The sequence below is a fragment of the Pan troglodytes genome, chromosome 10, assembly GCF_028858775.2.
Source record: "Pan troglodytes isolate AG18354 chromosome 10, NHGRI_mPanTro3-v2.0_pri, whole genome shotgun sequence".
NCBI lineage: Eukaryota > Metazoa > Chordata > Mammalia > Primates > Hominidae > Pan > Pan troglodytes.
The window spans coordinates 105,669,528-105,696,344 of record NC_072408.2 but is presented as its reverse complement, the minus strand read 5'-3'; the positions used below and the strand labels follow the sequence as shown (position 1 = coordinate 105,696,344).

At 40.0% G+C, this 26,817-nt stretch overlaps 1 protein-coding gene across 22 annotated transcripts in view; it reads left to right on the top strand.

Moving 5' to 3' along the window:
• The window catches only part of ANKS1B (ankyrin repeat and sterile alpha motif domain containing 1B), a 1,252,139-nt gene that overhangs the window by 1,116,088 nt on the left and 109,234 nt on the right, over positions 1-26,817 (top strand). The window lies entirely within an intron of this gene.

Here is a 26,817-nt window from a genome sequence, read left to right as displayed (position 1 = left end):
TCAGTACTGCATTGAAAGCTACATCACATTCATTGTCATTGCTGAAGTGATGAGATTTCACGTTGCTTAAATTCCAGTAATTTGTTCCCACTGTAGAAGATAAATTCTTGATTTAGATGGATCATCAATCTACATTATCTAGATGTAGATAAAGAATATGGTTTTTTAAAATTAAAAAACAGCTCCTCAAATGTGTAACTGCTTCTTGAATATCTTCTATGGAAAAATAATTTTGTGTTAAATATGAAAGACTTTGAAATGTCTTTTTATTTTCACTCATTAGTAATTTTTCTAGTATCTTCTTTGGTAGTCAACCAGAAAAGTTGTGTAATCATCAGAAGATGTTGGTTCTAATTTTCAGCTGAACCACTGATTTCTTTGTGATTTGTGCAAGGTATCTAATTTTTCTGAGCTTTTGTTTCCTCACTGGTCAAATGCAGATAACTATGTCTATATCAAGCTTATTTCATATTTTGTACTCTTATGTACTTTTCTATTGTAGAAATTATGTTATTGAATTAATATGTAAGACAGTACTTAGACTAAATATCAGAATTTACTTTTAAATATCAACATAAATCATGCTTTATGAGGGAAGAGAGAAAATTATGGATGATAGTATTATAGTGAGCACAAAGTAATAATGTCTTGCCATAATGGGATTGATTTAGAAAAAAAGGAATTTGAAATTCAAAAGGAATAAGATATAAGAAAGCTTGCAGATCACTTACATTACATGAGGAAGAGGTTAAAATGTAGACCATTAAAGTCATTCTTAAGGAAAAATGAAAAAGACTTCTTTGAGGCAAATTTAGAAAAGGGAAAAAGACCTGACCTCAATTCAAAGAGGTGGGAAGAAATTTTTATTAGATGAGAAAGGAAGAAATGAAATGGTGGCACCTTCCCTGCCCCTACTCCAAGTCTGAATAATCAAAGGAATGACACAAGCCTGCACAGAATATGTCTCCTCTTACAAAATCATCTATAAGGGACCTTTCTTGTTACTGTCGGGCAAAGGCATTTTGTAAGCACCATCAGAGCCTGGTACGGCATTGAGTGGAGTGTAGCACAAAGAAGGTTTGTCGTCCTGGGCCTGCCTCCTGGATGCTGACATAGATGCAGAAGGGTGAGATGGATAACCAGGCTGTGTGCTGGACAGAAGCTGACAGCCAAGTGTTTGCATTTGTTGTACAAGCTTTGTTAGCAGGAAGTGAAATGTGGTTAGGGCGTCACCACCTCGTTTCCAGTTAATTGGGGAGGATGGAGTGGATGGGGTGGAATAGCAGGGGCTCAGCTGCTTTCCTCATCATCTCCCAGCTGGACTCCCTGCTGCCCTAATATCTTCTCCCAGGCAGGCCTGAAAGTGGTGGTTTATTTAAATAGCAAAGAAAAGAAAAGGGTGAGGGAGGGAGGAAAAGGAAGTAAAGAACACATGCTCCCCAAAGCTCTTCTCTTCAATTTGATTTCTGCCTATCTGGCAAAATAACTTCTGGGACCAACCACCTTTATTGGATTGTGGGCCTGGATCTGCCTACCCCTCACTGCAGTGTATTACTGAAGACAGCTGCTAGCAAACCCTTCCACTGCTCTGGGAATGCATAGCTGACCAGAATCGTCATTTGCACAGTGATCCCGAAAGCACAGTAATAATCACAGCGAACATTTGTTTAAGCATTGTTCATGTACTGGGCTCTTCTAAGTGCTTTAGATGTGTTATATCATTGAATTCACATTGAATCTTTCAAACAATTCCAGGAGCTGGGTACATTTCCGTCTCCCTGTTACAGGTAAAGAAACTGAAGCACAGGCTCTCCCAAACCTGCTGGTGGCCATGCCAGAGCTGGGCTCCAGCACATCCCCTCTTAACTACTGCACCCCAAGTGAAAAAGTCAGGCAGATCTTGGCTATTGACAAGACTACTTTCTGGTTTTCAGGACATTTTGCCATATTCCATCATGTACTCTTCATGTGAAACAGAAGGTTTTATTATCCCCATTGTACAGAACAAAGTGAGGCTCACATTCAGGGAAGTTTGTTTTTCATGTTTTCAGTATTTTTTTAAAGGGGAAAATTATGTCATCAACCTTTGAGATAATTTGGGAAATACCTTGTCTACATGGCTAAACATTAACATCTAAATGTTAATGTTTATATATATACATATATATACACACGTACACACACATATATGTGTGTGTACGTGTGTATGTGCATGCATTCCACACACAATTTTGTGTAATTTGTACCTTTGTAGCTCAAAATGAGAATATTGCAAAAATGTAATTAGATTGATGGCTACTGAAGACAGTTGTTACAATTCTGGAAGCCTCTAGGGTTCCAGGATTTTAGTTACTTTAATTTTCACCAGAAAAAGGAATTAAGTGCTGAATGAAAGGAATTAAGTGCTGAATGACAGGCCTCAGGCATATCTTCGGGTTGTAATTCCATCCAGGGTCTCACAGTTCCTTTGTCACCCAGGTTGGCACAAGTCTTGTCCGGACTCAGGAGTTCTTGAACTCCCCAAAAGACTTCGTCCTTCCCAGGAGTGTTTTGACTCATGCCCAGTCCTCGTAGGGGAACAGCTCACTCTTGAATGGGTGGAAAGTGGTGGTGGAGACAGAAACTTCATCCCAGGCCTTGGGTCTATTCACTTCTTAATAAATATGTATTGAATACCAAGCATGCATCAAGCGCTGTGGAAGGAACTGGGGTATAATTAATGGTGAAAATAAAAAATTCCTTCCTTGTGGAGCTTATGGTTTGAGTGTCTTTGGTGACATGTCTCAAGAGAAGGTGGGGGTGTGCAAGGGCTACTTGGCCAAAGAACAAGCTACCGTGGGACACATGGAGTGTTTTCAGGCTCTGGCATCCATATCTTCACTCCTTCCCAATCATCTTGTGCCCTTGGATACACCTAACATCTCCAGATCCTTCGTGGTTTTTTTCTACAAAACAGTTATAAAATATATCTCTCAAAGGACTCTTGAGGAGATAGATGAGAACAGTACATCAAGCTCCTAACAGAATGCCTGAAACAGAAAAGGTACTGAGTAAAGATTAGTTATCTGGCACAAAGTCCCCCACCCTACCCTTTATTTTAGGAACAGAGGAAAGAGCTCAGCTGGTGAGAGACTGGATAAATAGTAATCAATCAGGACAGCCCCCATTTGCTGAGCAATAATCAGATGGGGTCAGGTTTCATGCTAAGCATGTTAGCAATGTCATTCCACTTTGTGGATTGACTTTTGGTGATTTCAACTCGACCCAGATTTTCTCTTCATTCCAAAAGATAATCAACACATTCGGGGAAGTTTGTTGTTCGTGTATTTGGTATTTTCTTTAAAGGGGGCAATTAGTCATGTCATCAACCTTTGAGATAACTTGGGAAACACCTGTCTACACAGCTAAACATTAACATCTGAATGCTTCATGCTCATTTAAAGCCATTAGAGGATTTTTTATTTTTTAAGATCTCTTTTCTAACATGTGCATCCTGCAAAAGATTTTGAAACCGTGTCTCTGCAATATGCACCATCCATGGATTCTTCCACCTCCAGACAGCTGGATTCCTAGTCTGCAACATGAGGCAAGCTACTCCTGGGACGTTCCAAGCAGCCCACACCTAACACCAGTGTTCCCGTTCCATGCGCAGCCCACACTTGGCACCTCTCCTCCAGCCCCCTCGGGCCCAGGGTGTGTTCTGCCTTGAATTACGGGTTTTTATCTATTTGAGTCTAGACTTTTCTCCTTCTAGACTCTGAGTGTCCAGAGCTGCTGAAACCTGTTTATTAATCAATCAATGCAGAATGTGTTTTAATCAGTGGTTTGATAGACAAACAGAGGAGACAGTCAGATGGAGGTGTTTGGAACTGTGGTGTTTAGATCGCTCCTCTGCTAAGAGAGGGCAGGCTTTCATGAATGAAATGTCTAAGCAAATGCAGGCCAGCTTCGAAGTTGGGTGATGCAGAGAATGCTTTACCTCCCATAAACGGCAGAAGCTTTACGAAGTAGTATCCAGAAAGAAAACTGACTTATCTTCTTTTTTTTTTTTTTTTTTTTTTTTTGAGATGGAGTCTTGCTCTGTTGCCAGGCTGGAGTGTAGTGGTGCGATCTCGGCTCACTGCAAGCTCCTCCTCCCGGGTTCACACCATTCTCCTGCCTCAGCCTCCCAAGTAGCTGGGACTACAGGTGCCCGCCACCACACCCCGCTAATTTTCTGTATTTTTAGTAGAGACGGGGTTTCACCGTGTTAGCCAGGATGGTCTTGATCTCCTGATCTCGTGATCTGCCCACCTCAGCCTCCCAAAGTGCTGGGACTACAGGCGTGAGCCACTGCGCCCGACAAACTGACTTACATTCTAAAAGACATAATTTGTTCTAAGAAGTTTATGAAAGAAATGAAGATGACAGCTGCCTTTTTCCTGCTGTTAGCTGCTGATTGCATTTGGTCATATTTCATTTTGATTCAGCTCTTTCCTGTCTGTAGGATATTACCATTACATTTTTGTGCCATTTTAGATTTTCTCTTGTTGTCACGTGTAGGAAATAGATTACATTTTTCTTGTCTGTGAAGCCAAAGAGATTGTTTTATTTGAAGATGGCCTCGCACTGTCTGGACTAAAGTACAAAAGAGATTAGGTGCCAGAAGAGTCTTTCCTTGAGATGTGATTTCTTGCAATGGCTCTAAAGAGGGATCAGAGTAATCCAGTTGACCTGGAAACTCATCCTAACCCATAGTGACTGGAGCAGCACAAATCATTACTCTACTCCTCTGGGTGGCTGCCTCATGGTTACAGATTCTGCTTCCATAAGAAATTCCTTTTTAGAGGATGCTATGTACAGTTTCTGCATATAGTTTTTCCCTATTTATGCATCTATATAATCCTCACCTTTCCACATGGGGCTTATTTGTGTATTTGTTTATTCATTTGACCAAAACTTAATATCTCCTTATGTATCAAGTAAGGCTCCAAGTGCTGGGATATTTAAAAAGCATGATCCTTGCCCATATTCAAAACCTACTAGAGGAGCCCAAAAAATAAAGAGACTGTGAAGATACAGTATGAAATTGCTGCAGTAGAGATAGCCACACTCTTGCGGAAGCATAGTGGAGGGTACCTAAGCCAGAGAGAGGAAGGGCAGGAGGAACTTTCTGCAGGAAGCAGTGTTGTATAGGGAAAGGGAAATGAGACTGAGCTGACCAGGCCATGCTTTCTAGCACGAGGAGGGTTGCAACGGGTAGCAAAAGAGATAGGTGTTTTATGAGGAGGAAGCAGTGTCCCAAAGGTGAAGGGTCCAGAGGGAACTTGGTGCATTTAGAGAATCTTATGTACAGACCTCTGGATAAGCGTCAAGGATGGGCGAGGTGATATTGTGATATTGCAGCAGTGGGCTGGAGCCAGGTGGGAGACGGCTAAGCCCTCCCAATGTGCACATGTCAGCCTGTGGGCAGTGGGGAGCTATGGAAGAATTCTGATGAGGTGACATCTGTGTTTTTGAAAGGTCATTCTAGCTCGGTGTGGGAAGTAGGTGGGCATGCAGCAAGACCAGATATAAGAAAACCACTTAGGAAATCAGTATATTAATTTAGGTGAGAAGGCCCAGAGCCTAGATTGAGGTAGTAGCAGTGAGATGGACAGTTGGAGATTCACAGGAGTGCTGTAACTGAAGATTCGCAGAAGTGCTGTGACTGCTTGAGCAACATGCCAGGGACACTCTTGCTTTAGGGCCTACTTCGCTCAAAAAGGCCCTCTTTAGGGCCTTGCTTTAAATATGAACGTTTGTGTCTCCCCAAAATTTATATATTGAAATCCTAACTCCCAAAGTGATGGTATTAGGAGGTGGGGCCTTTGGGAGGGGCTTAGTACCTTAACAAGAACAACAACAACCTAGAGACACCCTCAGGCTCCCCCAACTTTTCTGTCGCTTGCACGTGAGGTTACAGTGAGAAGACGGCCATCTATTAGGAAGCATGCCCTCACCAGATACCGAATCTGCCAGCATGTTGATCTTGGACTTCCCAGCCTCCAGAACTGTGAGAAATAAATTTTTGTTGTTTTAAAGCTACCCAGCCAATGGCATTTTGTTATAGCAGCCCAAATGGATTAACACAGGCCCTTTATACTAGCTATTGCCTTGACCCAAAGTGATTTGTCCCCAGATATCTGTGTGAGTCCCTCCCTCATCTCAAGTCTTGGCTCCAGTGCCATCTTCTCATTGAAGCATATCCTGACCACCATGTTTAACACTGCACACTCCACCTCCCCACCAACACACACGTCAATTCTTATCACCCTTTTCATGCTCTATTTTTCCCTGTCTCGTTTATTCACTTTCTAATATACTCTGTAAATTTAATTATTCTTGTGTTCATGATCCTTCTCCCCTGCTAGAATATAAGCTCCATGAGGGCAGGAGTGTCTTTGTTTTACTTTGTCCACTCTTATATCCCAAGCTGTAGAATAATGACAGAAACATAGTAGCCACTCAGCTAACGCTTGTTAAATAACTGGACAGGTGTTGGAATTGAAGATGAAAGAAGAGGCATGGATGATGCCAAATTTTCTTCCAGCTTGGGCAGATGAATGGGGAGGGGAGGGACTTAATTTATCACAACAGGGACTAAACAAGAGGAACAAGAAATGGGGAAGGTGATGAGTTCTGCTTGAAACATTTGTCAGGCAATAAGATCAAGAGTCTGAAGATAGAAATGGGAGACCAGAGGAATAGCAAGAAAGATCTGGGGTGGTAGAGAGTAGGGGCTGACTAAGGACCATGAAAAGGTGTTCTGAGCGGTCTGAGGGCCCAGCCACATACAGTCAACCATTATGAATATGTACTGGCTGGTGGCAGGGCTTCTCTCCAGCAGAAAACAACACAGTGAGGTTAGAGAAGGCACATGATTTGATTAGACATTGAAGATTTACAAGGCGAGCAGAGGAAAGACAAAGGAGGTAGTATGCTGAAGATGAAAACAGTATCTTCAAGTTTATCCTGCCTAAGGAAGGAGGGATATCATAAATGGGATAAATGGCAGGGATGTAACAGAGAAACTGAGGGAATGGAGATTAGGATGAGGCCAAACAGCGTGTGTTCTGAGAGTCAGGGTGAGTGTTGAAGGGATGGAAAGAGGCAGGCAATTATCTTTCCGTCATCAGACAACAGATTTTTACTGGACACAGTATTAGGGTTCTCCAGAGAAACAGAACCACTAGGATGTGAGTATACATACATAGAAAGGTATGTTTTAAGGAATTGGCCCATGCAGTTATGGAGGCTGGCAAGTCCAGAATCTGCAGTTTGATCCCAAAGGCTGCCTGCTGGCAGAGTTCCCTCCTGCTTGTGGGAGGTCAGTCCTTTGTTCTACTCAGGCCTTCACCTGATTGGATGAGGCCCACCCACATTAGGAAGAGTAATCTACTTCACTCAAAATCTACCAGTGTGAACAGCAGTCTCATCCACAAACATCCTCACAGAAACATCTGGAATAATGTTTGATCACATATCTGGGCACTGTGATCTAGCTGAGTAGACACATTAACCACCCCTTAGCACAGTAGGGTGACTACTGTGTAATTAACAACAGTATATTGTATATTTCAAAATAGCTAGAGGAGAAGACTTGAAATGTTCTCAACACAGAGAAATGATAAATGTTTGAGGTGATGGATATCCTAAACTTGATTGTTACAAATTCTATACATGTATCAAAATATCACCCATACCATAAGTATGCACAAATATTATGTATCAATAAACAAAATGGACATTTAAAAATGAAAAAAAAAAGCATCACAGACACCTATTGTAGGCCAGGTCTTACTAGGGGAACAGTAGATAGTTCCTTCCTTCAAGGAACAGAGTCTTGGAGAGAACACCAGCTCTTATGGTTATTGAAGTGAATAATACTGAGGGCACAACAGTCAGCATGCTTCTAGGACACCTCCAGGAATATAAACTTGCATTTATGTCTAAGGTAAATCTGTTGCCACGTATGTGTGTGTAAGTAATACAGACTATTAAAAGGTATTTGTCTGACCCAGTTATATCATCCACATCACAGTCAACTTTCTACCAAGATGACTGTGGGAAAAAATGTATTAATATATGTGGACTATTTCCTTACCTCTAGAATTTCTCCAGTTATATCTTTAGCATTTTGTTCATTACTGGCTAATGTACAAGTTTACTTCTGTTCCAGCTGGTCATTAGTGATCTATACTCAATATGAGAAAACAACATGATTTGTTTAATATCTATCATCTGATCTGACATAAAGAGTAACAGATTTTCTCTTTATATATAAGAATACCTTCCTCCCCACCAACACTGAACATATACAACCAACACACTTTATTCAATAAAAGGAGATAAACATATAATATTCATGTACCCCATAAAGCAATTAAAAAATTTGTTGCCATAATCAGACTAATCAGGGTCTCCACCTAACCAGGCACACAGCACAGAAGCCTCACTTGGGTCACCTTCAGGGCCATTTGGGCTTTGCAGCTGACAAGGAACATCAGTACTCTAATTTGCATAGCTGGTGTCTCCCCTTCATTGCCTGTGGAGAGCCTGTTAGCAGCAGAGGTCATAGAAGCTGGGATCCAGCTGAGCTGCAGAAAAACCCCACTGTTTTGTTCTTCTCAGGTGACGGAGGCCAGAGCCTCTTTATTAGTCATTATGGTTAATAAACACTTACCATTAGGAGGAAGAGGTGAACTCTACTTACTGAATGTAAAAACTTAATTATGCAGGACAAGACTGGAATAGCTTATGTCCGTGAAAATATCTGTAAAGCATGTCTTTGTGATAAAGGTATCCCAGTCACAAATAAGTCAAGGACCTAAGAATTGGTGAGAACCCCCAGTGATGTGAATGGGTTTTAGACAGAGTGCCTGTTGTAAATGTGTCAGGAGACATGTAGAGTGATCTGTTGGTTTTCATGCAGAGTCTATATTGGACCATGAAATGCAACTGTCTGTGGTAGAGATTTTTCATTTTATGCTGGGGCCAAAAACATTCTTTGGAAAAATATCCCTATCAAAATGCTTACTTCGCACCTCAAATTTCAGAACTCTAAATGTACCCTGAATGTGTATAATATATAAAGCAAGATTGTCCTGAACAGTTTTTTTAATGGGGCATGTGAGTACAGAGGGGATGTGCATTATTGATTCCTACTTGAGAGTGAGAACCTATATTATTGGGCTTCAATGAACCAGTTTTCAGAATGTCGCACTGGTTCATATGAATACGTTTCCCCAGTATCTAAAAGTCAGTCATTGCTAAGTTACATTATTTGAGCAAAGGATTTTACATAAAGTGTCTATTTGAATTTATTGATGAAATTTCATATTCTCATGGTGTGTTGGGAAGCTGAGACCCCGCTACTCATGTAAGTAACAATTACGTAAAATTATTTTTCAACTTTTTTCTAGTAATAATAATAACTGTTAGCTACATTGAGTGTTCACTATGTTCCAGTCACTGTGTAAGTACTTTGCATAGATCAGCTCATTTAATTCTCACCCAAACAACCCTTTGAGAATGGAATTATTACTGTTCCCATTTTATAGATGAGAGAACTGAAATGTAGGGAACCATAAATAACTCTCCCACAATACATGGCTGAGAAGTGGTAGGCTGGGTTCTGAACCCAGGATGACTGACCCTAGGGCCTGTACTCTTATACAATATCAAGGTCAAGTCATTGGTTTTATTTTAAGAAAAGGAAACTTTAATGTCAGCATAACCACACCAAAATCTTACTACACTGAGAGATGACAAACACAATTTAGAGAAAAAGCAAACTGACCCAAACACTTACCTTTAGAAATTGAGATGGCAAATCTGTCACTCTAAAATCATGGCTGAATTTTTAAAAAGAAAGAAAATGAGGTTTGAAATACTAATAGCATTTTAAACATATGGAAACAGGAAGGTAAAAAAAAACTCATCTGTCATAAGAGAACGCTCACCCCAAAATGGCAGTGTTACTTTGGATCATTCTTTTCAAAGTGTGAATCTCAAAAACTGTGATTTGTGGTGGGAAAAAAAGCAGCATATCAGAGCTCAGAAGCCCCAGGATTCAGCCCCAGTTTTTCTGTTAACTGTGGGTGACCTTGAGCACATCTCTGTTTTCACAAACTTAAAAATCTTTTTTTCTAGTAATCACCAGAGTTCGTGCCAGCTCTAATATGTTATGAATATCTTCAGACTAGAAATTAGTCCAGAACTTTTGCATGCTATCTTAGGATCAAAACTAATTAAGTTCTTTTCTAAGATGATTATTGTGGGCTTTTTCTTGCTGATGAAATCAACAGCTGGCAAACATCATTTTTCTTCAAACATTGTTAATTGATCACATTAACTCCTCCATTCCAGGCAATCAGTGGTCATTTGCTGAGTGAAGCTAGTGAAGTCTTCTGTTTCTCCCCAAGAAGGCACTGTCAAATCTCATCCACACAGTACGAGAGCCATCTGGAGCCATTAGAACAATAAGGGTGATCTATTAAATCAACAACACCCTTCCTTCCTTCTTTTGTTTTTTTCCAAGACACTAAATGGCTTTTCTCTTTATATCAGAAACTGGACTCCAAGAAGTGCGCCCCCCCAACCCTAGAAAAATGATATGAGAAATGGCAAAATCAAGATTGGAGCCTGATCCATCTATATTAACAGAGTTTTTGCAACTATTTCATAATTTCCAGCTCTTGGCTGGAAATTATGAAATACTAGCATAAACTCTGAAGGGGAAGCTGTCTTAATTTTTTTACCTTAAGAGACTCTTGTATGGAAGTTTGGGGTCCTTCCCGCCTACCTAACTCTGGAGGGGAGAAAGGGTCAGGAATTTTTGAGTCTTTCATTTTACCACGCATCTGTCAATAATCTTTTTATAGTGACTTAAAACCACTCTCTTCCCATTGTCTCCTCACCTCTCAAAAACAAATTATATCAATGAAGAGGAAATGAGAGTAATTTTTGCTTCAGGGCCATTAGAGAAAAAACTGAGGAAGTCTTTTTCTTTTTTTTAATTTTAGTTTAAGTTCCAGGATACCTGTACCGGACTTGCAGGTTTGTTACATAGGTAAACGTGTGCCATGTTGGTTTGCTGCACCTGTCAACCTGTCACCTAGTTATTAAGCCCAACATGCATTAGCTGTTTATCCTGATGCTCTCCCTCCCCCCTGACCCCTGACAGGCCCCAGTGTGTGTTGTTCCCCTCCCTGTGTCCATGGATGGAGCTGGAAACCATTATCCTCAGCAAACTAACACCGGAACAGAAAACCAAACACCATGTGTTCTCATTTATACGTGGGAGCTGAACAACACAGAGTCTTTTTCAATCCACCATTAATGGTGTGGCTCTCTGCTTCCATTGACGGGCTTATAATGTCTGGCTCTTGTTTTATTTTTGCCTTCTAATTTTGTGCATATTTTGGATGAGGGCTGTAGTGTGCTTGTCTATCAAGGTTTAATTAAGATATTAATATTCACTTAGCACAAGGCCTGCTTGTGTCTCTAAGGAGCAGAGATAGACAACAAAGGGTCAAACTTACTGAACCAGAATAATAGCATTTTTTCCTAAAATTCAGAGGCCCCAGTTTGAAGAGCTGACACAGGACAGCTTCAGCATGCAATGCGAAATTTGTGGTCCCTTTCAAATTCCTTTGTTCATAGAATATATTTCAGTGTATGTGTTTGGCATCCAGGTGTGAAATGATGTGTATCAGGATATTCAGGTCTTTGAAAACATATAGGTTTTTAAATCTTTAAGATTACAGAATTTCATACATACATTAACAGAACAGGTTTTTTGAAATCATCTCAGAACGAGAGAAAACGTGAGTAGCCTATGTGAAACATATGGTAAGAACTGTTCATTCCATTTGCATTTGTTTCTGGAAGCTGTACTTATTGCAGCTTATAAAATCAATTCAATTTAACTTCTGTTTGTCTGTGCAATAAAGTTTTTTTTCTGTGTAATAAAGAAAATATGAGAGCCCAAAACAGGGATGTGAAAATTTTTTCACAAGTCAAGACATCAGTGTATTGACTCAAATATGAGCAAGACTGAAAAGCCTCCCTCCCAAAAGGCCAAAAATTTAGAAGCTTTCCCATTTTGCTTACAGTGATCTTAAGAAAAATGTATAAATGTCAGTTAATTAGAAGACCACACAAGCCTATACTTTTATATCTCCTGGGCTGTATCGATTTAAATTTTGTTTCATATATTATCTATTTGAATTTCATAAACTAAAATGCATAAAGGTAATTTATTTTTCCTGTTGTTACTACTGAGTCAACATCCAAATTATACTTTTCTGATAAAATTCTCAATCTAACAAGTCCTTTCTGTTTGTTGTTATTCATAGATTTACTTCTGATCATTATTAATCACAGCTTATGTATTCAATCACTGTAAACTGTTCATAATGGCTTATTTGTGGCTCTTAGGTTTCCTTTAATCTCCCCGCAGTGAATTACAGTAAAACTCATTTGTTGGCATCATTAAATGGTTGATTAATGCCCAGGTTTAAAATTATTAGTCTTTTCTTATTTTTATAAAGGCCTGAAAAATCAAGATTTGCTGCTCTTGCCAGAAACCAGGGAGAAGTTTCAAAATATTTCTCTTTGAAGACTTGGGCTCTGATACCATCACATATGTGAATGCTCTATTGAAGTCATTTTTTGTAACTTGAGTTCCTATTGCTGCCTATTCTTAGCTGTAGGGTCAGAAATCCTGGCGTTATATCCAAAATCTCTTCTAGAACCCAGCACTTGTGTGATTCGGGAATCAAACTGGTTCACAAGGGCAAGAATGTCTTCTACAAAGTATATTCCAACAAACTACACACAGCGTTCCTTTAGCCAATAGAAAATCCATGAAAATAAGGATTTACCCACCTGCCTGAAATCTCAGAAAGACGCAACAACCCTAAGAGAATCCAGAAGTCTTCTTAATGTAAATCGATAATATAAGGTGATAATGTATGTTCCTCTCTCATTTTACAGAGAACAAATGACTCACAAGATTTGCCTTTTCAAAGCAAATTGAGAGAAGTGCTAAGGTTGTGTTTAGTTAGATCTTCCAGAGAGCATACACTGGACATCACAGTTTCCAGTAGTGCCAGAGAAGTGTTCTATCCCTGCTCCATGGCTCCTTATTGCCCATGGAGTGAGGGTCAGATTCCTTAGCAACATATACTCTAACCCCAGCCTGTTCTTCCATACCTATCTCTCAAAGCTCTGCTAAAAGAATTTCCTCTTGAGACTGGGCATGGTGGCTCACTCCTGTAGTCCCAACACTTTGGGAAGCTGAGGCGAGCGAATCACTTGAGCCCAGGAATTCAAGACCAGCCTGGGCAACATGACGAAACCCCATCTCTACAAAAAATACAAACAGCCAGGCATGGTAGCATGGGCCTGTGGTCCTAGCTACTCGGGAGGCAGAGGTGGGAGAATGGCTGAGCCCAGGAGGTCAAGGCAACAGTGAGCCATGATCTCAGCACTTCACTGAAGCCTGGCTGACAGAGCAAGACACTGTCTCAAAATTAAATGAACAAATAAAAGAAGCCTCTCTTACATTCATCTGACCAGCTTTTCCTCTGAACATACTTACCTTTCTCTTCTACTCTAAACTATGATTTTTTCATTGACTCAAGAGCTCTCTTTTTCAGGGCTATAATCTAGAGCTGTCTTTTCAGAGAAATCATCCCATTTGCTATGGAGAGCACCAGAGTACATAGAGTAGGTCCCAACTGTGAACTGAAGACCCTGGGGATGGGGGCGGAGGAGGAGGTAGAAAGTACAATGGAATTATTAAAACCAGTACACAAACCTGTCTGTGCAACAAACATTATCAGGAACCTGAGTAAAACTAAAAGTGTAACTATAGTTACATGGACCAGCTATGAAATATTTTAACATTAAGAAAGAAAAACATACCCAAAAAGATGAGACTACACCATAGTGTGTTACACAAAATATAGCTACAAACTTCTTTATCAAGCAGTTAATAAGCGTACTTTTCCCTCTGAACATTCGTATTTTAGGAACCATTCATTTAACTTCCTGTGCTTTGAAAAGATGTATGATGTCTTTACATCTTCAACTAGCTTATAAATACCTTGAGTTTAGAAGTTTTGAGTTTAGAAATATTATATTTACTGACCCCCATAAATAGTTCTTGAAATATTCATTTTAATGCTTCTTAATCCTCTACCCTAGCCACCTTCATTCATTTATTCATTCATTCATTTATTCAACCAGTGACATTGCCTCCCACTACACCGAGAGCATGAAGGTAACAAGGCATGTTCTGTTAGAACGTACTGTCTCTTCTTCTCTAGACTTATCCAAGTAACACCCAGACTCACCTACTCAGAGAAACATGTGTCCCTTTTTATCTCCAAAGCCAATAACTCCACCTGTGCTCTGGGTCCCTTCCCACTCTCCCTCCTCAAGCTCAATCAGTTCTCTCTCTCTCTAGCCTCAAGGCCCCCTGCAATTAACCACAATTCCTGGCTGCCGAGGTCATTATGTCCCAGCAGTATCCAAATAGCTGCAATTCTCCAAGCGTTGCTCACACCGTATCCCACTCCTCTCATGCAGGTGCATTGGCCTGGAATGCTTTTACATCTCCTCTTCCCTGTGAACAGCCTCCTCTAAGACCTCGCTTAAAATATCCTCACCTCTTTGAAAATGTCTTTAGTCTTCTTAGAAGTAACTACTTCCTCCTCTGTGCTCCATGGCATGTTGTCTTTTCATATAGGATTAATCACAGCCCTCTTGTGTCTGTGCGTGCTTCCCCTGTGACTAAGAACTCACTGTGTGCAGGGGTTATGTCAGGAATCATTGTGTGCAGGGGTTATGTCTTAGGGAATCATTGCCTCTCCATTGTATGGCTTGCTCACATAGTTGATATTTTAACAAATGTTTGTGGAATAATACTGCTTTTTTTTCCCTCTCACCAGGTATTAAGTAAACCCCAGCAGTGTTTACTTAATGAAAGTGAACACTCATGTCATACCCTGTCACTTGTGTTCTCTAGTTCTTTTGATGATGCACCTTCCTATTGATTCTTCTAGACACAGAAGATTCTGCTTTAAAAACTGTTTGGGCTCTTCCTTTTTTGTCCCCAGCTAGTGTCAAGCATCTGTCCTCCTAGGCTCCCAGAGGTTATTCAGTATCTCCCTGAGGCTGCTGTCCCCCATATCCTCATCTTATGCCACCCTAACTTCTAGAAGGAAGAGACAGACAAACACTGACCACTGTCCTCACCATCACATTAAATAGCAAAACAGAAGAGAAGGGGAACACTTATTAAGGCTGCACCCAACTCATGCACACACACATGAAATCATGTGTTTGTTAACGAATCAGTTTTCATGCATATAATCAACACATTAAATGCCTTCAATAGGCCTATGAAGTTGGTATTATCTCCATGTAACAGATGAAGAAACTAAAGCTGAGAAAGATGAATTCTTTCCCTGAGATTCAACCTGTACATATTAGAGCTAGGATTCAAACCTAGGTCTGCCTCAAATCAAAGCCAGTGAGCTCTCTATTACTGGTACCGAGAATGGGTTCAAAAATAAGGAGTATGGGTTACCATTAGTGAGTGTATGGCTTATATATGTATAGCTATAATTTCTGGCAGATTATTCATAGCTACACTGTATATACATCATAAAATGCAAATTATTCACTAAACCATGATGTAGCAGGCCTCAGATATGTTCCTAGCCACTGATATATGCACCTCACAGAAGGATATTGTTTGCTGAGGAATTATTTAATTTATATTTGCAACCTTCCGTCTAAACAATGGACACCCCATGATTCAGATAAGAAAATCAAGGACCAGAAAAGAGCAGACCAGAGAAAGTCAGAATGCTCTAGTCTCAGAGCATGACCCTAGCCTGGGCTTTAAAGCATAGGTCTGAGAAAGACAGCGCATCAACCTGTTTGTCTTGGGGACGCACAGTTGACACTCTCCGTAGTTAAGGATCCCAAACAACAGACTAATTTGGAAGAGACACAAAGTTTGTATGACAATGCCAGTAGTAAAAAAAAGGGAGAAGGACAACAAGGACATTTTGCAGTTTACAAACATTTGAAGACCTTGTTTTTTTAAAAAAAATCACTGGCCAAGAGCCAGTTTGATTTTCGCATTCCCATTTTCCCAGCTTTTCACATTGATGATGTATTTGTATAGTCCCAGCTTTTAAGCCAGTACAATCCTAAAAATCATATATGGATAGAATTATGAAAAACAGTTTATTTTAGCCTGCGTATATTTTCTTCATTTATTAATAGTGTACTTACTGAGTACCTACTGTATTCCAGGTACTCCATATAGTTTTGGTGAAGAACCAGAAGTGATCATTTTTAACATCATAAAATTAGATATGTTTCAGAATATGCTTCTATTTTCAAAAAATAATGAATAAGCACATTAGGCAGCAATAAATGACGTGGGTAAATTTAAGGCATTGGAGTCCTTCGAGATCAGCGGATCAGCAAAATACAACACCAGGAGAACAGGTTTTGGCACTCTAAATATGGCCACTGCCTCTTTCAACTCTCTTGACAGCCATAGCCAGGATATAGAATTTGAGTACCTTTGTTAGAATTGTCAACGAAGATATTTACTGAAAAATAAGTATTTTGCAAGAAGGGAATTTGTAAGGAGATGGTTTCTTAAGAGATTTTTAAAAACTTTATTTGGATTAAAATTGTCTGATGGGAAATGAGTGAAATGTTGAATGACTGCCATTTCAGTTGACACTGAGGAGGTAAAACTACCCTTCCCCTAATTCTGCTTCTCGATGGAAAATACACCCCATCTCTTGGAGGCTAGCATTTCTGCAATGCTATCCTGCCTTTAGAAATACGTTCCTGGCACCTAAAAGGTGTGTAAGAAATGCATAAGAAATGACATTGCAAAAAGCAATTTAGAATGATATTCTAAACAATTAAGTCTAGGCTTTGGCTCCATGGTGAAGGGAGTGCAAGTATTAAAATCTAACAGACTTGCATAACCTCCCTGAACTTGTTTCCTTCTTTGTAAAACAGGGGATGGTGTTGCTTTCCATACAGGTTGTAAATTGCGCATAAAGCCTGGTTCTTAAATGAGTCCTATGTGACTTTTCAGTCATATTACTAAATATCGTCTACTCATTTTAAATCTCAAGGATTTACTTCAGTGGTAGATATGGAGGAGAACAAATGCGTTTCCAAAACTTCCCATGCCCCAAAATATGTAAATTGTTCCATACAGTACCATTTCCTGGAGTAGTTTCTATTCCCACCCGTGGCTGGTTTCCCCTAGGAGTCGCACCACCCACTGAATGGTTCAAACACTTTCCTGGTCTACATTAAGCAACTGTGAGTCCTTCTGTCTGCACAATTATTTTTATGTGCCATGCATATTTAACTAGGAGACCAAGGAACCTACTCCGAAGTTGAGGAATAGTGATACTTGTGTTCTTCTCCTTTGGGGCTGTGTGTGGACCATTGACTCATGTGGTTTGCATGTCTTGCTGATGAGTCCAGAGGGGTGGGCTCAGTCCACATGTGAGCCAATCCACGGCTCCATCCCTGGTCCCAGATCATAATGAAGCCTGATTATGGAAGAACAGCCCCTGAATGCTGAGGGGGCCTTCTGCTTTCCTGTCGGTTGTCCCACCATCTCAGGTTTAGGTCTGTTTGTTCATTAAAACAACAGTTAGACCCTGAATGCCTACCACATGCCAGCCCCATGCTAGATGCTGGGCTGAATAGAGTTGACATGCTTTGTGCCCTCGAGCCTACAGTCTGGTTTGAGAGGGAGGCACAGATAACCAAACAAGCAAATGTGTGATTATAAATTCTGAAAGGAACCACATGAAAAATGGACAGAATGCAGTGATAGAGAGTAGCAGGGGGGATCTATTTAACTAGGGCAGTCACAGGAGGCCTCTCCCAGCATGGCACCTAAGCTGAAACCTGAGTGGGAAGAAGGAGCCAGCCATTTAAAGAGCAAAGGGAAGAATGCAAACACCGAAAGTTCTTGCAGTTACATACAGTGAGCCCCTTCCTGCTGGACGCTGTGGCTACAATGAGGATGTGGGATAGAGCCTCTGCTCAGCATGCTTACGTTGTGATGGGGGCCAAGAGACACATCATCACGCTCTCCATGGGCCCTCAGTGGTGTTCAGAGGCTTTGCAGAAGAAGGAGGAAGCACATGTAATTCCTGCTCCCCAGTTAGGGGCCACTCCACCGAGTCCCTGATGGAACTCTGCAGACAACTGATAGGAATTTAGGTTTATTTTTGAAAGAGGAGTGAAAGCCGTCAAGTTGTAAACTCTGCCTTTGGAAGGCAAAATTCATTCTTTCCCCATACCTCAAACCCAGGTTTTCATATTTTAGGAAGACTGACCCCTAAAGACAGAAAAACTTCAACCTGCTGCCTGAACCATAGTTGGAAAGAGGCTGTTGCCAGTCAAATGGTCCTAAGACAGTATCCAGCTTCTGTCATCTTTTACAGTGTTCTAGAATTCCTTAACAAGAATCTGAACATATTTTTCTTCTCATTTTTGATATCACCTTGTTTTTATAGAATGCTTTATATTTTTCAAAAGATTTCTCACATCTTTTTGGATCCTCATAGGGACTCTGTGAATGAGGAAGACAGATTTGGAGTATCGATGAAGTAGAAAGTTAACAGAAGTTAGGCTTTGGTTCCTTTGCAAAGTACTCACCCTGCACCCCCGAGCCTTCTAAATATGGAATATATCATATTCCAAATGTTCATTTTAATGGAGGAGGCAATATGATGGATGGAGGGGGGAAAAAAGCTCAGGCTTTGTGGCAGAAAGATACGTGTTTTTAATGTGGGCTCTGCCACCTCGCTAATGTGTCATCTTGAGCCCCAGTTTCCCCACCTGTAAACAGGGATAACAATATCAAACTCATAGTCCGTGGGGATTAAACACGGTAAAAAGGAAAACACCCAGCTCAGTGCCCATGTGAGGGTTCTTTGTCCTCCCTTGCCCACTTTTTCTCAACACTCCAAGAGGCTAAACCCAGCAGATGCATAGAAAGTAGTACTCCCAGAGCCTCATGTTCCCTGCCAACCCTGTTCTTCCTCCTTTCTACTTGATTGCAGAATTTGGCAACACCATCTTCCCAAGCCTAATTTCCAGAGTCATCCTTAAAAAAACCTCCCTCTCCTTTAACGCCTACATCTGGTACTCACCAACCCTGCTGTTTCTGCCGCCTAGAGATTTCTCAGATCTGCTCCCTCCTCCCATTGCCATTCATTTATTCATTCAGCAACTATTCATTGAGCACCCACTGCAAGTAGCCACTATGTTGGACCCTGGGAATTTAGTAATGAACAAGTTCTAATTGCTGAGCCTTATCCTCACTATTTGAATTATTTCCCTTTCCTGTCCTGTGGACAGTGCCTCCCCACTGCAGCCCATTCTCAATATTGACATCAGAATTATTGTTATAAACCAACTCTGCCATCATCATCCTTTCCCTCCTTTTTTTTTTTTTTTTTTTTTTGAGACAGAGTCTCGCTCTGTTACCAGGCTGGAGTGCAATGGCACAATCTCGGCTCACTGCAACCTCCACCTCCTGGGTTCAAGCAATTCTGCTGCCTCAGCCTCCTGGGTAGGTGGGACTACAGGCGTGCACCACCATGCCCAGCTAATTTTTGTATTTTTAGTAGAGACGGGGTTTCACTGGGTTGGCCAGGATGCTCTCGATCTGTTGACCTCGTGATCCACCCACCTCAGCCTCCCAAAGTGCTGGGATTATAGTCATGAGCCTCCTTTCCCTTCTTTAAAACCTTGGTTGGTTTCCTGTCTACTTCAACATAACAAAAACAGCTTGTATTTACCGAGTATACACTATATGCTGGACATCTTTCCAAGCACTTTACACATATTTTCTAATTTGTTTAAGTTGAAGACCAAATTCCTTTTGAAGGCTCTTAACAATCTGGCTCTGACCCACCTTCATATCCCCCAGTCCTGCTACTCACACACATGGTTCCCCCTTAGCAAAATTAATAGGGAACTAAGTAAAATTTTGAAACCATAAACAGACATGTCCTGTTCTGTCCTTGCACACGTCTGAGACTGCACACGGTGTCTCCTCTGTGTGGAATCGCCTTCCTATAGCTCTTTACTTGGAAATCTCCTTCTCAGCCCTGAAGCCTGTCTTCTATTCCATGAGGCCATCCCCAGCTCCCCAGGTAGAGATTGCCACTCCCTACTTTTCACACCACTCTGAACCTACTCCCTAAGAGCATCTGTCACTTCATCTTCCCCACTAGGCCCAGAGCTTCTCGAAGCAATAAGTATGTCCTGTGCATTTTTGTGTGCTCCTAACCAACTTAACATCAGCCATCACATTCCACCCTCAATGTGTATTTGTTGAAGGAATGAATGGATGGATGAATGTGTACTACTGTGGGCTGCATTGTTTGTAGCTCCCATCAAGGCATGACTCTCAAAATAGAAGCTGCCAGTAGGGACTTAGAACTGTAGTACTGTAGCAGTTCTGTCAAAGACTCAGTGACCAACTTTTACAAAACATGCTGTGGTTCTTTAATAAGCCCTCTTCCTTTAGTGTTTTGCATATTAGGTAGCAAAAGTAATAGAACTCTGTGCCTAGTTAAAGCATTGTTCCTTTTTCTGCATAAGGTTAGGTCTTGGCTGGCCTGGGTGCTGTGAAAATGGGATCATTGGCAGGCTGGGCAAAGAGAGTTGGAGAGAATCTTTTTTTTTTTTTCATCTTAAAAATTGCCTCTCTGGGCTGGGCGCGGTAGCTCACGCCTGTAATCCCAGCACTTTGGGAGGCCGAGGCGGGCGGATCACGAGGTCAGGAGATCGAGACCATCTTGGCTAACACAGTGAAACCCCGTCTCTACTAAAAATACAAAAAATTAGCCAGGTGTGGCGGCATGTGTCAGTAGTCCCAGCTACTCAGAAGGCTGAGGCAGGAGAATGGCGTGAACCCAGGAGGCAGAGGTTGCAGTGAGCCGAGATCACGCCACTGCACTCTGGCCTGGGCGACAGAGTGAGACTCCATCTCAAAAAAAAAAAAAAAAAAAAAAAAAAAAAAAAAAAAAAATGCAATGCTTCTCTGGTCTCCATCAACTACATTTTGTGGAAAACAATGTATAAGCCTCCAAAGGAAGCCATCTGCCCAAATTTTTATCCAAGATCACACTGAACTCTTGGAAAAGCAGTATCTGCTAAAGGCACTTATAATTTCTCATATTTGATATCCAAATTACCCATCTTGCAAAAAGTCTCCAACTGTGGGATATATGACAATAGATCAGGAAGTATGGCAACAAGAAGCTGTTTTACTTCCTCAGACATAATTTAACAAAGACATAAAGAACAAAAGGTACTTTTGAAATTGATTTTTTTTTCATTTGATGAAGATAAGAGTTTTAAATAGTGTGTCATGGGGTTGTCTGTCTGTCTCTCTGTGTTATTTGGAAGTCACATAAATTTTCTGCAGGCAGGATTTAATCATCAAGTAAACGGAAGTAATCAGACAAAGCCCATTTATTCTGTTGTCTTCATGATCAATTTAGATCCTCCAGCTTCCTAATAAATTGCTTGGCAGTCAGTCCAAATTAACCAAAGACATACATCTATTTGACCTTGTATATAGACAAGAAATTAGCCATGAGGCCATTCCAAGGGATAAGTTGAAATTCAAAGTTTAAATACTCTTGAATTTAAGCCCTTTTATATTGAAATGAATATCTTATAAAATCTTTCTCCCTGCAAAAATCCTCATAAATGGGAGCAGGGTTACTCTTTTCAAATTAAGACGGTCTTTTTCTGCTTCTACTTGACTAGAGATTTTGCAAATAACAGTGTACATGATTTTAAAATAGAAAAAAAAAGTATTTGAAAACTTATATTTTATTAAGTTCCTAGCTAGATGCAAAATTTTTTTCTCTGAAATTCATGATTTAAATTATTCAGGTTTTGGTTTGCTCAAATGCAGTCTTTTTTTAGGAAACAAAAAACAAGCCATACTTATGTAAGATTCAAGTGCTTCATAAAACCACCATGTTAGTAATACTTGTTTTTGAAATGTTGTGTTTGGAAAGGTGGCATCTCTTTTCTCCCAGACTCCTTAATTAGCATTCCTTATATGCAACATTTCACTAAGAGACACTACAGCTAAGGAGCTAAGAATGCTGCAAGGATTTTTACCTCTGCTCATAATTTTCCCGCAGGGAGGCTTCAACACATTCTGTCCATGCTCATGAAATAGAAATATCATTTTTTATAAACCTTGATGCGAGTTAAGACTAAATCTAAATGAAAAAAAAAAAAGAAATGCTGGGGAAAACACTTCATCTCAAAGAATTAAAATATGAGATTTCAACATTTGAGGCATTTGACCTGAAATGTTAATAAATTCTTTTAAAAGTTGAGATTAGAAGAATTCTATGGCAAACAATCATTTTTCTTATCTTGAGGATGAACTTTGGCCTTTAAAAAATTCTTCATGAAAAATCGCAAATCAGGCCAGGCGCAGTGGCTCATGCCTGTAATCCCAGCATTTGGGGAGGCCGAGGTGAGCAGATCACTTGAGGTCAGGAGTTTGAGACCAGCCTGGCCAACATGGTGAAACCCCATCTCTACTAAAAATACAAAAATTAGCCAGGGGTGGTGGCAGGCGCCTATAATCCCAGCTACTTGGGAGGCTGAGGCAGGAGAATTGTTTAAATCTGGGAGGCAGAGGTCGCAGTGAGCCAAGATCACGCCATTGCACTCCAGCCTGGGTGACAGAGCGAGACTCCGTCTCAAAAAAAAAAAAAAAAAAAAAAAACCACACATACACAGAAATTAATCCAGGTATGGTGGCACGCACCTATAATTCCAGCTACTCTGGAGACTGAGGTAGGAGAATTGCTTGAACCTGGGAGGAGGAGGTTGCAGTGAGCTGAGATCATGCCACTGTACTCCAGCCTGGGCGACAGAGCGAGACTCTGCATCAAAAAAAAAAAAAAAAAAATCACAAATTACTTGAATCTCATGAAATTTGAACCAGGGATTTCGGGGAGATTTAATTTAAGCGTGGGTGGAAAAAACTTTGATGTGATCAGTAAGTGTGATAGTAACACTATAGCATTTTCATCATTAATTACACATTTCATGGATATCAAGGGCCCACTATGTGAATAATATTATGTTTATTAATTAATGACATGCCACACACTATCATCATTCTAGGGCAATATAAGAATAAATTACCAATTTTTTTATTGTATGTTGTTATTCTATCTAGCTTAATTTGACAATTTTCTTGAAATGAAAAATTAATAATTCCCCACTGTGTGTGAATGACATATGTTGCTAATGAGTTCAGTGACAATTGGAGATTAAACTGTTTTCTAACAAATACTAAGTCATTGTTTGTTGCTTGGTTTTCATTAGAGACTTGTAAATTATGATGAATTAAATTAGCAAGTGGGGATATTACTTTTCCATTTGATAGTTCAGTATCTATTAGAAAGCATTGCTCTACTTTTCACTTTTTCATCTTGAACTCATAATTTTGATCAACAAATTTGCAAACTGATACAAAATAAACGTGTATTAAAAATTGACCCACCATATGATTCTTCAGTTCTGTTTCTGGATATTTATCCAAAGAAATTTAAATTAGGATCTTGGCCAGGCGCAGTGGCTCAAGCCTGTAATCCCAGCAGTTTGAGAGGCTGAGGCGGGCAAATCACCTAAGGTCAGGAGTTTGAGACCAGCCTGGCCAGCATGACAAAACCCCCTCTCTACTAAAAATACGAAAATCGGCCAGGCATGGTGGCGCATGCCTGTAATCCCAGCTGCTCAGAAGGCTGAAGCAGGAGAATCGTTTGAACCCGGGAGGCAGAAGTTGCAGTGAGCCAAGATCTCTCCACTGCACTCCAGGCTGGTTGACAGAGCAAGACTCCATCTCAAAAGAAGAAAAAAAAATTAAGATCTTGAGGAGATACCTGCACTCCCATGTTCATTGCAGCATTAGTCACAATGTCCAAGACAAGGAATCAATCTGTATTTCCATCATTAGATGAATAAAGAAAATGTAGTGTATATATACCATGGAATATTATTTGGCCATGAAAAAGAAGGAAATCCTGCCATTTGCAACAATATGGATGAACCTGAAGGACATTATGCTAAGTGAAATAAGCCAGGCACAGAAAGCAAATACTATATGATCTCACTTAAATGTGGAATCTAATATAACTAAACCCATAAAAGCAGACAGTAGAATGGTGGTTACCAGGGGCTGGGGGCAGAAATGGAAAGGTGATGGTTAAACAATACAAAATTTTACTTATGCAAGATAAATAAGCTGTAGAGATCTACTGTAGCATAGTTCCAGTAACTAACAATACTGTATTGTGTATTTAAAATTTGCCAAAAGAGGAGATCTTATGTTAAGTATTCTTACCACACACAAAAAAAATGATGATAATAATAATAAAAGGAGCTGGAGGAAAATTTGGGAGCTGATGGATATGCTTATAGTCTTGATGGTGGTGATGGTTTGATGTGTATGTACTTATCCCTAAATTGATCAAGTTGTATGCATTAAATACGTACAACCTTTTACATGTCAGTCATACTGGAATAAAGTGGTTTAAGAAAATAAAAACGAAGAGACTTCATTTTTTCACACAATGTGCTAAGTAGACTTTTGTTTATGGATCAGGACTAGTTTGATAACTGTCATTCCAAAGTTCTGTTGCCATTAATTGTTCTTTTGCTATTATTTGTTCAAAAGTAGTATTTAACTCGAAAGAGTAGAAGATGAGTAGAGGTTCACTAGATGGAGAAGAGGAAAAGGAGACATTCCAGAAAGAAAGCACAGCTTATGTGAAAGTCCACTGATGTGTTCACATTTGAGCTTAAAACCTGAAGGAAGTGACCTGCTTTATTGCAGAGTATGTGTTCTGGCCCTCAAAGCATCCTCCACCTCCAGAATCATCAGTTGTCTCCATATCTTTACAAAACAGCTTACAAAAGAGGTTTTCGGCTCATCCACTGCACAGGTCAACCTGGTCACTCAACATACCTGTTCCTTTCCTTGCCAGGGTGGGATGACCAGCACCATCAGCAGCTAATGATTCTCCATTCTCCAGCTTTGTGAACCATGGCTGGCCTAGGCCAAGAGAAAGAGGGAGAGAAAATTACAAAGAGTGTGCACCTTCCCCCAAATGGATTCTTTTTTACAATGAAACCTTCATTAACTGGAACTTTTGGATAGCTAATGTTGTCAGGCCTTGCTTTTAGTGCAAGAGACAATGAAAACTAACTGCTCCTAAGAATTCCTTTATTTAAAAGAGCTAAATCTTACAGGATACTGCTGGAGCCAGTGTGCATTCCTCAGCCACCTTTTGCAGCAGCACTGTGGCCCAGTGACAGATAGTCTACACAGAGCATGACTCAGATGCAATGCAGTATTCCAGATATCAAGGGAAAAATTAAAGACTGTCAATAAACCACCCTTAGGAAGGAAAGAACAAAATATACATATATATATGTGTGTGTGTGTGTACATATATATGTATGTGTGTGTGTATATATATATATATGAAGAATTCTAATAAGACCTCCAACAAGAGAAAAAAAGTATCTTTTTAACCATAAGCTAAACTAATTAAATAATTGAATTAATTGAAAATTTTGTACATTCTATATGCATATCATTGTACTAAGGTTACTTAACACACCACCTCATTATCTAAAGGTAATAGAGGTTTTTGTCATGTTAATACGCAGCATTGAACCACTAATGCAGCCCTTGAAAGTTACCTTAATTAAAAAAAAAAAAGTTTTAATTATCTGGGAATCATTACTGACTGACAGAGATTTTTAGATTGCCCTCAAATTTTCCAGTGCCTTTTCCAGGCTGGACTTCCTCTTCTGGCATTAAGGATTTGGAAATAATGGTGAATGAGAGAATAAAAATCAACAGAATCATTTCTGCATTCGGTATATTAATGGATAAACTTGAAAAGACTTAGAATAGACTGCAGAGTTCATATTATAATAATAAAGTACTGGTTGTTCATATAAGCACACAGCCTTACATTTAATGAGTCTCTGGGAGAAAAATAATCAGCCACTTTTGAGCAGAAGGTAGGAGCCAGGCACTGTGCTAGGTACGTCCGTTAAAATTGTCTCACTTGAGCCACACAGCAACTCTGGGAGAGAAGTGGCAGCAAGATAGAATGAATCCAAAGTGCACACATTTTGTAAGTCGGAACTAGATTCAAATCCTGATTTTGTCATCACTTTGACAAGTTCCTTAAATTCCTGAACCTCAGTTAATTCATTTCTAAAGTTAAGGTAATTACCAGCCTTGTTAGGTTGTAATAGCAAGGTAAATGAGATTATTTATTTGGTAAAATTATTCTAAATGGGTTCATTCCCTCCCCATTAGACCCATACTTTTGCATTCTTTCTGCTAACCCCCTTCCTATGTTTAACTAAAAATTCAGCTATTTCTTTGAACTGTGGCACAGCCATATCTTTCCCATCTTGAGCTTGAACAATTGATTTCTTTTGGATCCTTAATGTAAGACATTATATTTATCCCTGTTAAATTGCATCTTTTTGGTGTCAGCTTGGCCTTTTCAGCCCGTTGAGAGAATGTTGAATTTTACATTAGCCTATTATTATATTAAATATTTTTCACAGTTTTATGTCATTGAAAAATCTGATAAGTATTCTTCTTATGTCTATTTTGATGCCATTAATAAAAAT